The 13,508-nt window shown below is 38.7% G+C and overlaps 1 protein-coding gene across 3 annotated transcripts in view; it reads left to right on the top strand.

Annotated features, from left to right (window-relative positions):
- The window catches only part of ncoa1 (nuclear receptor coactivator 1), a 44,746-nt gene that overhangs the window by 3,806 nt on the left and 27,432 nt on the right, over positions 1 to 13,508 (top strand). For all 3 annotated transcript variants that reach the window (XM_087805282.1, XM_087805280.1, XM_087805281.1), the window contains exon 2: positions 9,231 to 9,418. The gene's annotated coding sequence lies outside the window, so the exon portion shown is untranslated. The remainder of the gene's footprint in view (positions 1 to 9,230; positions 9,419 to 13,508) is intronic.

Below are 13,508 nucleotides of genomic sequence, written 5' to 3'. Positions count from 1 at the left end.
CTTCATCCCTGAACCTAAGCCTTTGAAAGTTAGGTCTGAGAGGCGTGTCATCTCAGCCGATACTGCAGACAGTTTTTCTGCTATGTTTGACGCTCTTTCCTTTGATGACTGCACAGACGTGGACAGTTTGATTCACTGTTTCACTGGTCATTGTGTTGAAATACTGGATCAAGTGGCACCTGTTAAATCGAACTTGAAAATTCTGACTGAGCGTCTCTGGAAGTCTACTAAACTTGAGGTGCACAGACTTCACCTCAGGGATCTGTTGACTTCTTACAATGAGATGGTAGAAACTGCTAGATCTGATTACATCAGAAAACTGGTAGCAGCAAATAGGAAAAACCCCAAAGTTTTGTTTGACACGATTAATTCTCTTGTGTCTCCTGCTCCTCAAATCACGCCTGTCTTCTGTGAAGCTGACAGCAATGCATTGTTGAGATTTTTCATTGACAAAATTAAATTGATCAAAGAGAAAATCTCTCCCCCTTTGTTTGGAACCCCTACTGTCTCTGAGCCTATCTCCTCCTCTTGGTCCTCCTTCACTGCTGTATCTTTGGGTGATATTTCAGCACTAGTGAACAAGATGAACCATCCTCTTGCTCAGATGACGTCCTTCCTTGTAGGCTTTTTATCAAAGTATTTGATGTAATTGGCCCCTGGGTTACCAATATGGTGAACCTCTCCTTTTCCACAGGGGTTTTTCCCAATGCATTTAAACATGCCATTGTGGAGCCTCTGCTCAAAAAACCAGGCTTAGACCCAACTGACCTCAGTAATTTCAGGCCTATTTCTAAGCTCCCTTTCATGTCCAAGATCTTGGAGAAGGTGGTGTCTGAGCAGCTGTCTTTGTTCCTGGATCAGAGCGACATCCATGAGAAGTTTCAGTTTGGCTTCCGTAAACATCACTCTACGGAGACAGCTTTATTGAAAGTGTCCAGTGACATCATGATGTCGGCTGACTCGGATAAATTCACTGTTCTGGTTCTCTTGGATCTGTCCTCAGCCTTTGACACATTTGATCACCAGATCCTGCTGAGAAGACTAAGGGATGAAGTGGGACTGTCTGGGTCTGTGTTAGAATGGTTCTCATCTTACCTTTCTGGGCGCAGTTTTAGTGTATCTGCCAATCAAATGAGGTCTGAATCGGCAGATCTGTTGTGTGGAGTCCCTCAAGGTTCTGTTCTGGGTCCTTTATTGTTTTTGCTGTACTTGATTCCCCTCGGTAAAATCATTCAGAGATTTCCAGATGTTTCTTATCACATTTTTGCTGATGACATCCAGCTCTACTGCTCTTTTGACCCAACTGAGCCCAAAGGCTGAACAGCTTAGTCAATTGTTTGCTAGAAATCAAACAATGGCTGAGTGAAAACACTTTACAGCTAAATGTGGACAAAACTGAAACTCTGGTGATTGCTCCTGATGATAAGATTCCAGGGTTGAGTCAGTACTTGGGTGACTTAGGTCAGTCTGTCAAACTGAGCCTGAGAAACCTGGGTGTTGTATTTGATAAAGACATGTCTCTTGTTCGACACTGCAGAAAACTGACCAGAAACTGTTTCCTTCAACTGAGAAAAATCTCTAAACTTAGGAAAATGTTGTCGGAACATGATCTGGAGCTTGTAATCCATGTGTTTGTTTCTTCTCGTCTGGACTATTGTAACAGTTTGTTTTCATGTCTTAATAAGAAGGAGCTGTCTCGTCTGCAGTTGATTCAGAACTCTGCAGCGAGAATTCTGACCCGCTCAAGTAGGAGAACTCACATTTCTCCGATCCTTAAAACTCTTCACTGGCTTCCAGTTTCTTTCAGGATCAACTTTAAAATTCTGGTTCTTACTTTCAGAGCTATTCATGGTCAGGCTCCTCCTTACATCACTGATCTGATCCAGCCTTACACCCCAGCTCGGGCTCTGAGGTCTGTGGATCAGAATCTACTTATGGTTCCTGAACACGGCTCAGGACCAGAGGAGAGAAATCTTTTCAGGCTGTTGCTCCTAAGCTTTGGAACGATCTTCCTCTCTCTTTGCGCTTGATGGAGTCTACTGACTCCTTTAAGAAACACCTTAAGACGTTTCTATTTGTTCAGGCTTTTCCTTGAATTTCTCGAACTCCTGTGTTGTTCTCAGTATTATCTTGACCTTTAAAGTATGTACTTTTTTGAGTATTGTTTTGATTGTCTAAGCGCTTTGTGACCCTGGTCTCGAAAAGCGCTATATAAATAAATATTACTTACTTACTTACTTACTATAGACTGGATTAACATTCAGCCTTTTTTACATCAGTTATTGTTTTACTTTGATAGCGATGCTGTAGGAAAGCTTGAAGCTCCTATTAAAATGTGAAGAAAACCCCTTTTTGACCCCAATGGCAGGAGGAAACCTTGTAGTCACATGGAAGAAAATGCGTTCATGGGTACGACGCCATCGACACGAGGGAAACCGCACGTACATGGAGACCATTGCATCATGACATATGATCAAAAGTAAATCCAAAAACTAATAATGTTTTCCTGTACACACAGCTATTATAATATGTATTTGTAGTAAGTCGAGAGGCATGCATACAAACATTTACTAATAAACACATTTCAGGATCCCAACTAGTACTGTTATAACTATTTTATCCAGGTTGTACATCACTTGTACACCTCTTGAATGTTGACTTGGATCCCTTTATTATTTATTTTTAGTATATAAGTATTTAGTTTTAGTTATTTGCTTTCCCTTACGTTTGCAACAATATCTTGGTTGGAAAAAACGTTGAAGTGAAAGCACCCCCACCTGTGATTACTCTATAAACCAGTGGTCACCAACCATTCTCAGATACTCAAAGGGCACCATGTAACCAAGTACTACTATCCGTTCGGTACATTATTCTGAAATGACAATGCACAGTATATTTCTATGGATGATAAATTCCATTCCACTATACACTCATCACATTATCAATAATTACCAATGGGCAGCAATAAGGAAACACAATCAAACCTCTCTAAACGCTCAGCATCACCAAACGTTGCCCTCTCAGACCCAACAATTGTAATTTTTGATTGTCAACAAGACAATATTTTACGATATGTTGTGATATTGAAGGAATACCATATCCAATCCATAAAAATGACTATAATAAAAAAGATTGTAATGAATTTACAAGACAGGAAGTTACTCCCTTTTGGTTGAAGCAAAAGAACTGAAAGCACAAAATATGCCTTATCATCAGTTTTTAAAAGCCGCTAGAGCCAGCTGTATAGTATCCTCTTGCCCTCAGTCATCACCAGGAACTCGTAGGATTTCATTGTCCCTTTAACTGCAGTGGATTTAATGACTGCTGCCATCTAGTGGCGAGAATGTTCAGTGCAACACCAAAATGAACACAATGACTATTTGAATAAATAAAAATGGAATTATTTTTATTTTACACACAACTTATTGAAATATAAACCGTAAAACAACTGTAAAAAATAAAATCTAAATATTGTGTGTATCGATTTCTTTATGGTTCTTCCTTGCTGTTTTGTTTTCCCTATGCATTAATTATTTCTAAACTAGGAGGATAACTACCTTTTATTATGCCAAGTGACACACTGTCAATCATGTTTGAAACACCAGAGAATAATCCACAGCTCGAGAAGAGACGTCTGCAGCGTTGAAGTCGACAGACCTGGTCAGCGATCTTGTTGCACAGAAGCAGATATATAGCCGATGGCGAGAGCAGAGCTGAGTCGCAAACTTTAAACTGAATAGCTGAGGCCTCACTGAAATCCTCCGTTTGCTCTTATCTCTGCTGCATCTTAACCTAAAGGGGCCCATGGAATTTCCACGTTGTGTCTTCAACACCAATGCTACACGCACACACGCACACACGCGCACACACACACACACACACACACAAATAATCTACCGTCAACAGACTCACTCAAACACAAATAGGAGGAACATAAACAAGCATTGGAGCAGTTATATACCTGAGCTTTATTGAGCTTTCCTTCCGTATGTGTGTACTTATAATAATACTGATGTTACTCCACACAATTGCTCTGTTTCAAGGTTCAATTTTCTTAGAAAAGTATGTGATTGACAAAGTACTTTATACGTATCTTTATTAAATAAATGGCTAGTTTATTAAATCAAGGCCAAGTCCCTTTGTAAAGCTTTTGGGCTTCGTCACACAAACAAACTTAATCTTAAATTTGACAAATCTCATTTGTAGTTATACTATTATTGAAGTTGTGTCACACTTTTATCATTCAAATCCTTCTTAATTATACTGAACGATTTATTGCATTTGCGATATAATCGCTTTTTTTTCAGAAATGTGATTTTTAAATCCGAAAGGTTTCTATTTCGTTTATCATGACCTTAAGTTGACCATCAGGTCTCCTTGTAGTCAGGTGACTTACGAGCGGCGCCGAGCAGAAGAAGCGTAGAGAGACGTAAACACTACGAAAAGCAGCAGTATATGAAATGCACTTTTGTTTACTCTGCACTGATTCATTATTGACCGGTAAATATAAACGTTAACAACATAATTATTTAAGAATGTTTGAAGGTTTACAAATCTTTTTGTTTTACATTATGTTTGTTTGCAACAGTATTTGAAGTAACTATGAAAAAAGTTGCATGCTTTATTATTTGCCTTTATATTAACAATCAAATACATACATTTAATTGTAACATACATTTATTGTGTTAGAGAAAAAACATGCATGAAAACAAGGATATTGAAAAAAATTATAAATAATAATAATAAACCATATTAAAATAATACAAGGATTTCTCACTTAAACGATTTACGGCTGTGCAGATCTGGTTCTATCAGGTCCTGTATTTAATGCACAACAACAACCACTAAGCTTAAACTTGCTATTGATGGAAAATGTCAGATGACCATAGGATGAACACAATACTAGTATACCATGTAATTGGCTCTTGTCACTGGGGAAAGTATGTTAAAAATAAAACATGATCAATATTTACATAATCGTCCAGGTCTATGTTTTATTGAATGGTTCATTAACAAAACAATGAAGCCTTCATTTGACATTTTTCTGGAGCTTTTTAGTCCATCACAAACAACTATTTAAAAAAAATCTTTGTCCATAACTCCAGGGACTAGACCTGCAAAGCTTAAGTAACACAGAAACTTCTTCAAATTTCATTGGTCGATGTTGTATGGTTCAATAACGTTTGTGCAACTCCATCATCGACCTTAAGTGCCAACACTCTGTCTTCAAATGTAACATATTGTTACGCTTATGAGTATCAACACTACAACTGTACTTTGTGCGTGTGCGTGTGTGTGTGTGTGTGTGTGTGTGTGTGTGTGTGTGTGTGTGTGTGTGTGTGTGTGTGTGTGTGTGTGTGTGTGTGTGTGTGTGTGTGTGTGTGTGTGTGTGTGTGTGTGTGTGTGTGTGTGTGTGTGTGTGTGTGTGTGTGTGTGTGTGTGTGTGTGTGTATCTGATCCTTTGTTACCCTTGAGTCTGTGTGTAGCTGTCTGGCCTCCAACAAGGGGATCCCACACTATTGTACAGATGTTTATAATACTACTATTGGCTGTACATGAGGTAGAAGTGGATCGTGTGAGGAGTATTTTTGACTGAGGGTTTGAGAGAGTCTTGGGTAGTGAGGGTGCTGTACCACTGTGACACAGAGGGTGTCGTCAATCAGAGCTTCATATATTTGTGAAGTGATTTTAATTATTTAATTGATTTAAAGATTTATGTGTGATTTTTGAAAACATACTCGTGATGAGTTAAGGATAAAATAGCTTTTATGCAAGTTGTGATTGGTCTAGATCTTCTCAAGCTAATTTCCTTATTTCAAATTAAGACTTAACTTCTTTTTAAATTAAAAATGATGCCAAAACGGCCTGTGTGGATGTACCGGTTCGTAGCATTAACCAGTTTTTGGATATGTATCTTGCCGGTCTAAACCGCATTAAGGGAACGTGTTTCAGCGGGGACCCATTTCACTGCTGCACCCAGACAGCAGATGCATATGGATTTTATGAGAACTTGTGAATTGTTTGCCACTGTTTAAGAAAATCCTGGTGTAAACCATGATAAGATGAGTTGTTTGTTGATGTTCCAACACGTCAGGATGTCAGTTCCTGGGCCTCGATTCCAGCCATTGTTTCGTTTGGTTTAAACACACCACAACAACATGCATCTACACTTGATCACATGTGTAAGTGTGTTGCATTCAATAACATAGGAGCGGCTATAATGTGTTTAAAGGAAGTCTAAATCATTAAATCAAGAACAACAAAGAGATTATTTCATTACTATTATAGTCAGAATGACAGAAAGTATCTTGAAACTTCCACTGCAAACCAACATCTAAGTCTATGGACGTGAGCACTGGCATTTGTGTAGGATAACTGAAAGGCTTTGGAAGAAATTACCTCTCTTGCCGCCAGGAATAGATGATAGGCTCAAAGTAAAAAGTGGTATTCTTAACAAGTCACTTGAGTTCACCCCTGAAAACTTCAAAAGTGCGTCTAGCCAATAAAAGCCTTCTTTGAAAAGGCAACTATTGACAAGCGTTTGTGAGCATAAGACAAACAAGTGACACAATTTTATGACAGCACGACTTGGTAAATGGTCAAAAATCGTAAAAAAAAAAGGTCGAGATGCCCTCAAACAGAAGCGACGGCCCCTCACTGACCTGAAGGACGTTCACATTAACCTGGAGCAGAGGGGTCTTCCTATAAACGGCATTAAGAGTGAAATAATGTTGTGATATATGCAGACGTACTGCAGCCGCGCTAAAATGGCTGCTCGTCCTCACTGCAGACGCACACTCCCCATAATGCCTCAACCGTGGTTCATCCTTCAGCGAGATAATCCTCCTGTCACCCCGACTCATCATGTAGGGGCCGTTATAAGGGATTACAGTGAATTAGATGCAAATGAATAATGCGTCACGTGTTGTTGCATCAATATTTACAAGATCACTCAGTGTAACAAAGCTCTGGAACGGATTCTGAAGTCAATATGCTCTTCATCACATTTGAGTTTCAGATGAAGTTTGACAATCGACCACAGATTTCGGTTTTTGCACATACCAAGGTGGTCACATTTATTCAAATTGAACCACTTATTGTTATATAGTTCTGACTTAACGTGACAGTCAAAGAAATATTACGTTGACTCATTAGTTTATACTTGGAGCAGCTTTTTTCATCATGTCGTTGCACTTTTTTATTCATTTTGCTAGAAGGGGTGTGTGTGTATTGGCAAAAATTTGGCGATACAATAGTATCAGGATACAGTGGGGATGACATGATATGTTGCGATATATTTGTAGTATTTTTCGAGACTCTGGTGTTGCAGAATTTGGTCTTGTATATTAATAACTGCTTTTGTTTGGTTTCAAACCAGATTACATGAGTCTACTGTATCCTCTCATACTCAGTCATACCCTGGAGCTGTGGAGAACGTAATGACTGAGGATGTTATTAACCGAGAAGTTTAATTGCAACATAAAAATCAACAGACCCCTTGAAGATTTGCATGTCAATTGGGAAACCCTTTTTTTTAAATTATTCAGAAAAAAAAAATGCATCATTGCATTGCTGTTGAATATAGTATAGTGTAATTACAGTGGTGGTTTTCTTTTATATCTCTTAAATGTATAAATACAAATTAATATCCAATTTAATATGTAACAGTTTGTTTGTTTTCAGAGAAAGTTAGAATTCTCCTTAATGGATCTTGACTCTTGAAACGAGATATTTAGATACAACGGCCAGTATCTTCCTTTTCAGTATGTTTTACTTAACCCTGTTACTTATAGTGTACAATGAATGTTTGCACTTCTCTTGTTCTGATGTCTGCCGAACACGAATTTCCGAGCAATGACTATCTGTAGTTTGAAGAGAAACATTAGCCCCGAGGGCGATTGATTCCTCGGCACTCAGCAGCTCGCCACATATGTCCTCCATTCACCATCACTGTGATCAAACTAAATCATCAAACTGTTGTAGCCATGACAACTATAGTCTAACCACTCTTTTGGCTGGCATTGTTTAGCAAAAACCCTGGTTTAAAACCCAACGAGGCATGACTCGCACTCTTGTCAAATCGTAAAGAAATAATTATTTTTTTCGCCGACGGAGAACTTGTTATACATATCGCAGATGGTTCTTATCAACGTATCTCCTCGCAAGATCTGTCATCTGTTTCCTATCTACTTAATCCACAAGAAAATATGTTTCTGTGGAAACTGAGAGCAGCAAAACCTTCTTTTGAAAGGGAAATAGAGTTTTTTTTTTAAATCACAGGGCTTATAACTTAAAAGCAGCTACAACAGCAACATGATCAAATACCACTGCATTTTTCAAAAAGTACAGTTGTTCTTACTATTACACGCCAAATGTCTTCTTAAGCTATGTTGTATCTAGCGTTGTATCTTGATGGTAAGTGTCGCTATCATTTATGACAATTCCAAAACTAGTAGTCAGACATTTCTGCTTCAGAATCAATCAGACCCTCGTCAACATTCTCATCAATAAAGCAAGATCAGAATCTCAAATTGTTATAATGTTTTGTTTCGTCAGCCTTAACTGACCTGAATTAAACAAAATGTCTCAGATTTTATTTCGCTGTGTTTTCAATTGTTATAATACCTTTATGAAATAAACATACATGGTCCCTCACTGGGACACTAATCCATGTATAAGGTCCTGAAATGAGCATAACATTTTTTATTTTAGTTGCAACTCATTTATAGCTAAACTCCAAAGTAGGTAAAGGTGACTGACTACGGTAATGGTTCACACAAAGTACAAACCCTAATTCATTTTAAGAATGATTAATAACCCTTTACATTTTTTTAATTGAAAATCACAATAGACCTAAACACGATGTTTCCGCAGACAAGTTTATTGTTATACAAGTACGATTTATTAATAGTAGTAGTTGTAGTAGTTATTGTGACTAAAAACTTCATTGGGCTCACACTGGCTACCTCACTCAGATTTGAACCAGATAACCAGTGTAACCAAGTGTCTTGAACAGCAAATGAATGAATAATAAAGTGTCATAACAATGTGAGTAAGAATGTGAGGGAGTTTCGGCTCCTCTTCATCTTTAATGCATGCAGTATAAGAACTTGAAACCAATCTCTGACCACTCTGTCCGAGCCCGAGGTACACTTCGGTTTGTCTGAGATTATAGCTGAAGTTGTTTGATTTCTGTGTGTGTCTAATGTCACTTCTCTCCTCCCGGTCAGAGGCCTCCAGGCTTCTCACCTGCGATGGTGCCATGTGACTCGGCGGCTGAGGAGCCATGACACCTCGGACTCCTGCTGCAGCGTCTCACCTCTGAGCTGAGAGCCTTGATACCGATCCACCCAGTCGCTGCCCTAAATCCCTGGCCAAGCCCACCACCAACCGCCACATGAGTCCCTCAAACAACTAGGTACGTCTTATTCTCTTCAGTCCTTTCCAGGGTGGCTTCATGTCAGACCGTGGCTTTTCAGTTACACAACTGTGATCTCAAAATATTTAATATTTAAGTTAAGTTGGAAGTTTGGAACTGTTCTATAATAGGGGTGTGTATTAGCAAGAATGTGGTGATACGATACGTATCATGGTCATGGGTTAGATATATTGTATTGTATATATTATGATATACTCTAGGAACAACTACATATGTGTAGTATTGCCCGAGTACTTGACTTTGCAGAATTTACAGACCACATGGCTTGGAAGTCCTAACTGCTTTCATTTTTTTTTAAGTGAAGTCACTGTATCCTCTCGTCCTCAGTCATTGCCAGAATCCTTTTTTCATTTTCTTTAGCTGTGGAGGATGTAATGACTGCTGCTGTCTAGCGGCTGTCAATATTTTTATATTCTGTTAAGTATCTATACATTATCGTGAAAAAAAACATATATTTAAGTGTATCAATGTTTTTCCATACCCCTAGATGTGATTGTGTTTATTCAGTTGGAAAGGTATTTTATTATAGGTCTGTACGTTAGTTGTTTCTACCTTTTTTCAGCATAATTCTCACTGAAAACCATGCATATGACGCTGCATTGCTTTGAGCTTCAATACAGAAATGATTGAAGCTCCACCACTGTAGCTTAAAAATACCTGCACATTGACTTTAAATTCAACTGGCAGAAAAGCTGACACATGGTTAAAATTCAACATGTCGGTTGACTTATTATTGTTATTTTATATTTTAAATGACACAAAGCAATTGTTTGAAAGACCTCAAGCTATGAAATCAAAATAAACCTGCATACACTGTAACAACAGCCCTAAAGGGGTTAAAATGTAATTCCAAGTCCTCCATTAATCATTTGAACTTGGGTTTCTATAATGTCCTCCCAGATCAAATTTATAAATCAAAATCAAAACTTAAGTATGTTGTCCACAGAATAATGAACCCTTCGTTCTCTCCCTTTGTGTGGCAAACAGAATTTTTTTAAAAAAAAGGTCATAAATGCAGATGAAAATAGTTTGAATGTCGACCTAAGAGAACATATCTTATGGTTAAACTATACCAGTTTACTTTGATACCCTCTTTCACTAAAATATTTAATATTTTTCATCTTTCTTATGGTCGATCTGAACACGCGCTTTACATACGCATCTCCACTCAAAAAGGTCTGGTATCCATAAAATAATAAGCGACCATTACGTAACGGTTGTCGGGAGTCTGATCCAACTTTTGTTTGATGATGTATTTTGGCAATTATCTGCAGCTCCTCGCCTCCTGATGGACGGCTCGTGAAAGGAACAGGGACGATCTTTCAGGTTTTTTTAGACGGAGATAGTCGCAATGATTCTACCAGCAGTCACGTTGAGCTCAGTACTTCCAGGCCTAATTAATTGTTGAGCGCGATAGAAGAAAGATAATCCCCTCCCACCCCCCCAAAAAAAAACCTTTTGCTCCCTCCTTTTCTGCCACTCGCCATCTTTCCTTTCTCCCTCTTTCTGAGGCATCTCTTAATGTGTCCTGTGTGGTGGATGTAGCGTGCTGCATAGCGCCAAACATCTCAGCATGTCTGATGAGGCGTCCTATAGGATTTCAGGAGTTGAAACGAGGACACGAGCCTACACGCGCCCCCCCTTCGAATTACTATTCATGTGGAATTATCAAGTTGGGCAGAGGAGCTGCAGGCGGAAAACATACACGGCGCTGACGTGCAGACACAATAGCCGTGATGCAATGTTAAGACGCAGAATGCACAGAATGTCTGGCTTTAATATAAAAACCCAAATACACACCGTTTTTATAGAACTGTAAAAGATTATTACTGTGTTGCATTGAAGGTTTGTGCGATCCAAGGGTATTCTCTAGTAAACATCCGGAACCAGTGTGTGTGTGAATGTGTGTGTGTGCAGATGGAGACAATAGAACGGGCGTTCAGACGAGGAGCTCGCACTACTCCTTCCTGTTGGAACACTTGTGAATGAAAAACCTCAGTCACATCTCCAAGACAACAACCAACAGATGCTTTGTTCAGGAAGTCATTCTCAATTAAATGTGTGGCTCGGTTATTTTAGGATTATTGTTGAGTCACACTAGTAAAGATGCAGCGCAAAAGGATGAGTCATTTATTCATTCTCAGGGCCATGTTGTCGGTGCATCTTCTGAAGGTCGGAGACGGACATTAAAGGCCAAATCCGAGTGGTTTAAAAATTGCTTATGGCTCCCCCTAGTGTAGGTTCAAAGTTGTGAATTCTGTGTTTGGCTATCACCGATTTTTCTGTGAATATATTTATATACGAAACGAGATAAAGGTTCTTGTGTAATTTCCTTGTTTAGTCTTTGTAGTGAACGTCATCAGTAAACGAATGGTTAGAACGAGTAATAGATAATGGGAGAATATAAATCATCGTTGCTTGAAATGTTTCTAGTCATTCCTAGCAATTACGATACAGGTTCCTCAATTATACTCTTCCAATTATTAATCAATTATTTCCAAAAATATTTTACATTTTACATAGTACAGTCACTAATTGAGTTACAACTTTTCAGGTTTGGTACATTTCTAAGCTATTATTACAGAAAAATAAATAACAAATTATTTCCGGTGCAAAAAAACAGAAAAAATACAACCATTATCTTGTTTTTGATCCTGCGTGGGTACCAAAACCGAAGTGCTTCGGTAGTACAAGTATCAAAACATGCTTCGACACTTGTACTACCGAAGTATTTCGGTCCATGCCACAGAAGAACCAAAGTTCGAAACCCAGCCCTAGTCATTCCCAATGACAACGTCGGTATCTTCTAACTTCAACCATCACTTACAGAAAAAAAGTCAACCATATACCAAAATATATACAAAAAAGTAAAATCAGGTCAATCTATGAACATTTACTTTTGTGTCCATTTCATGTACATGTCCGTACATTACATTTATTGTAAATGTATACATCAACATTGACCGGTTAATGTACCCCGTTCCTGACGATGTATGACATCGACACCACACCTACAGCTCAGCTTCTCACCCCGTACCACCTATACTGTCTTCAAGCAACGTGTTCATGTTTAAGTCATAGTAATTACTACAGACGCATTGTAGTGTGGAGCGGGGTGAGCTGGGGAGACGTTTACTTCCACCAAAATGCGTCTTTCCACATGTGAACCCTTTTTTCAATGAAAAATGTATGAGTATAATCCGGAGTCAGCGAGTACACGCTAGGCCGTGTGACTGGAGCTGTGTACATTCTCTGGCTATGTCCTATATTCTAGAGGGTGGGCCTTAGCAACAGTGACGGAGCAGCTTCGCATGGTTTGTACCAACCTGCTCACATAGAGAGGGGTGCTCATGCTATCTGCACACGCAGGAGAAAACAACAACAGATCTTTACCACTTTGTTGTGTAAGGCATGTAATGGCCGTCTTATATCAACTTTGATGAGTCTCTTAATCTAAAGGTAAAGCTCAGTTCAGTCCATTTGTGAACTAGATTTTTTGGTTTGCATGTTGTAAGTAAGTAAGTAAGTAATTTATATAACATATAATATACATGTATTAATCCCCACACCAGATCCGGGAAATGATCTTGTGATGCAAAGAAGTCTGATTCACGAACCAAGGATGGGTACTAATACTTTAATACCAGCAACCTTAGGGCCCGGGCCGGATGTAGCGAAAACATAATTTAACTAACTCCTGTTGTACTTATTACTACTGTCTGATTTTTTTCTTAAGATGACTCCATTATGGAACCAGCCAATGGCTCCCGCTAATTCAGCATTTTTGTCCGTTTAAGTTTTTGTGTTTTTTATTTGCCACACTTTAAATGCAATTTCTGTGAAAACATTGCCAATGTTAAAGTCGGCCCACAGTGCAACAAAGGTGGGGTATTCTGTTCTTTTTGACAATAACGATAGTAAGCACAACAAAGAAAAAAGTGGTTCTGACGTTCTTCGAAACACATTCTGTAGACTAAATGGTCACATTTATAAAAATAGGACAGTGATCCCTAAATCCCAGTGTGAGTACAACACACATTTTAAAAGTCACTGATGAAGGTTGTACAGG

This window comes from Callionymus lyra, chromosome 13 (genome assembly GCF_982586985.1).
Source record: "Callionymus lyra chromosome 13, fCalLyr1.hap1.1, whole genome shotgun sequence".
NCBI classification, from domain to species: domain Eukaryota; kingdom Metazoa; phylum Chordata; class Actinopteri; order Syngnathiformes; family Callionymidae; genus Callionymus; species Callionymus lyra.
Note: the sequence above shows the minus strand (reverse complement) of the source record. Positions and strands in the feature narration are given on the sequence as shown.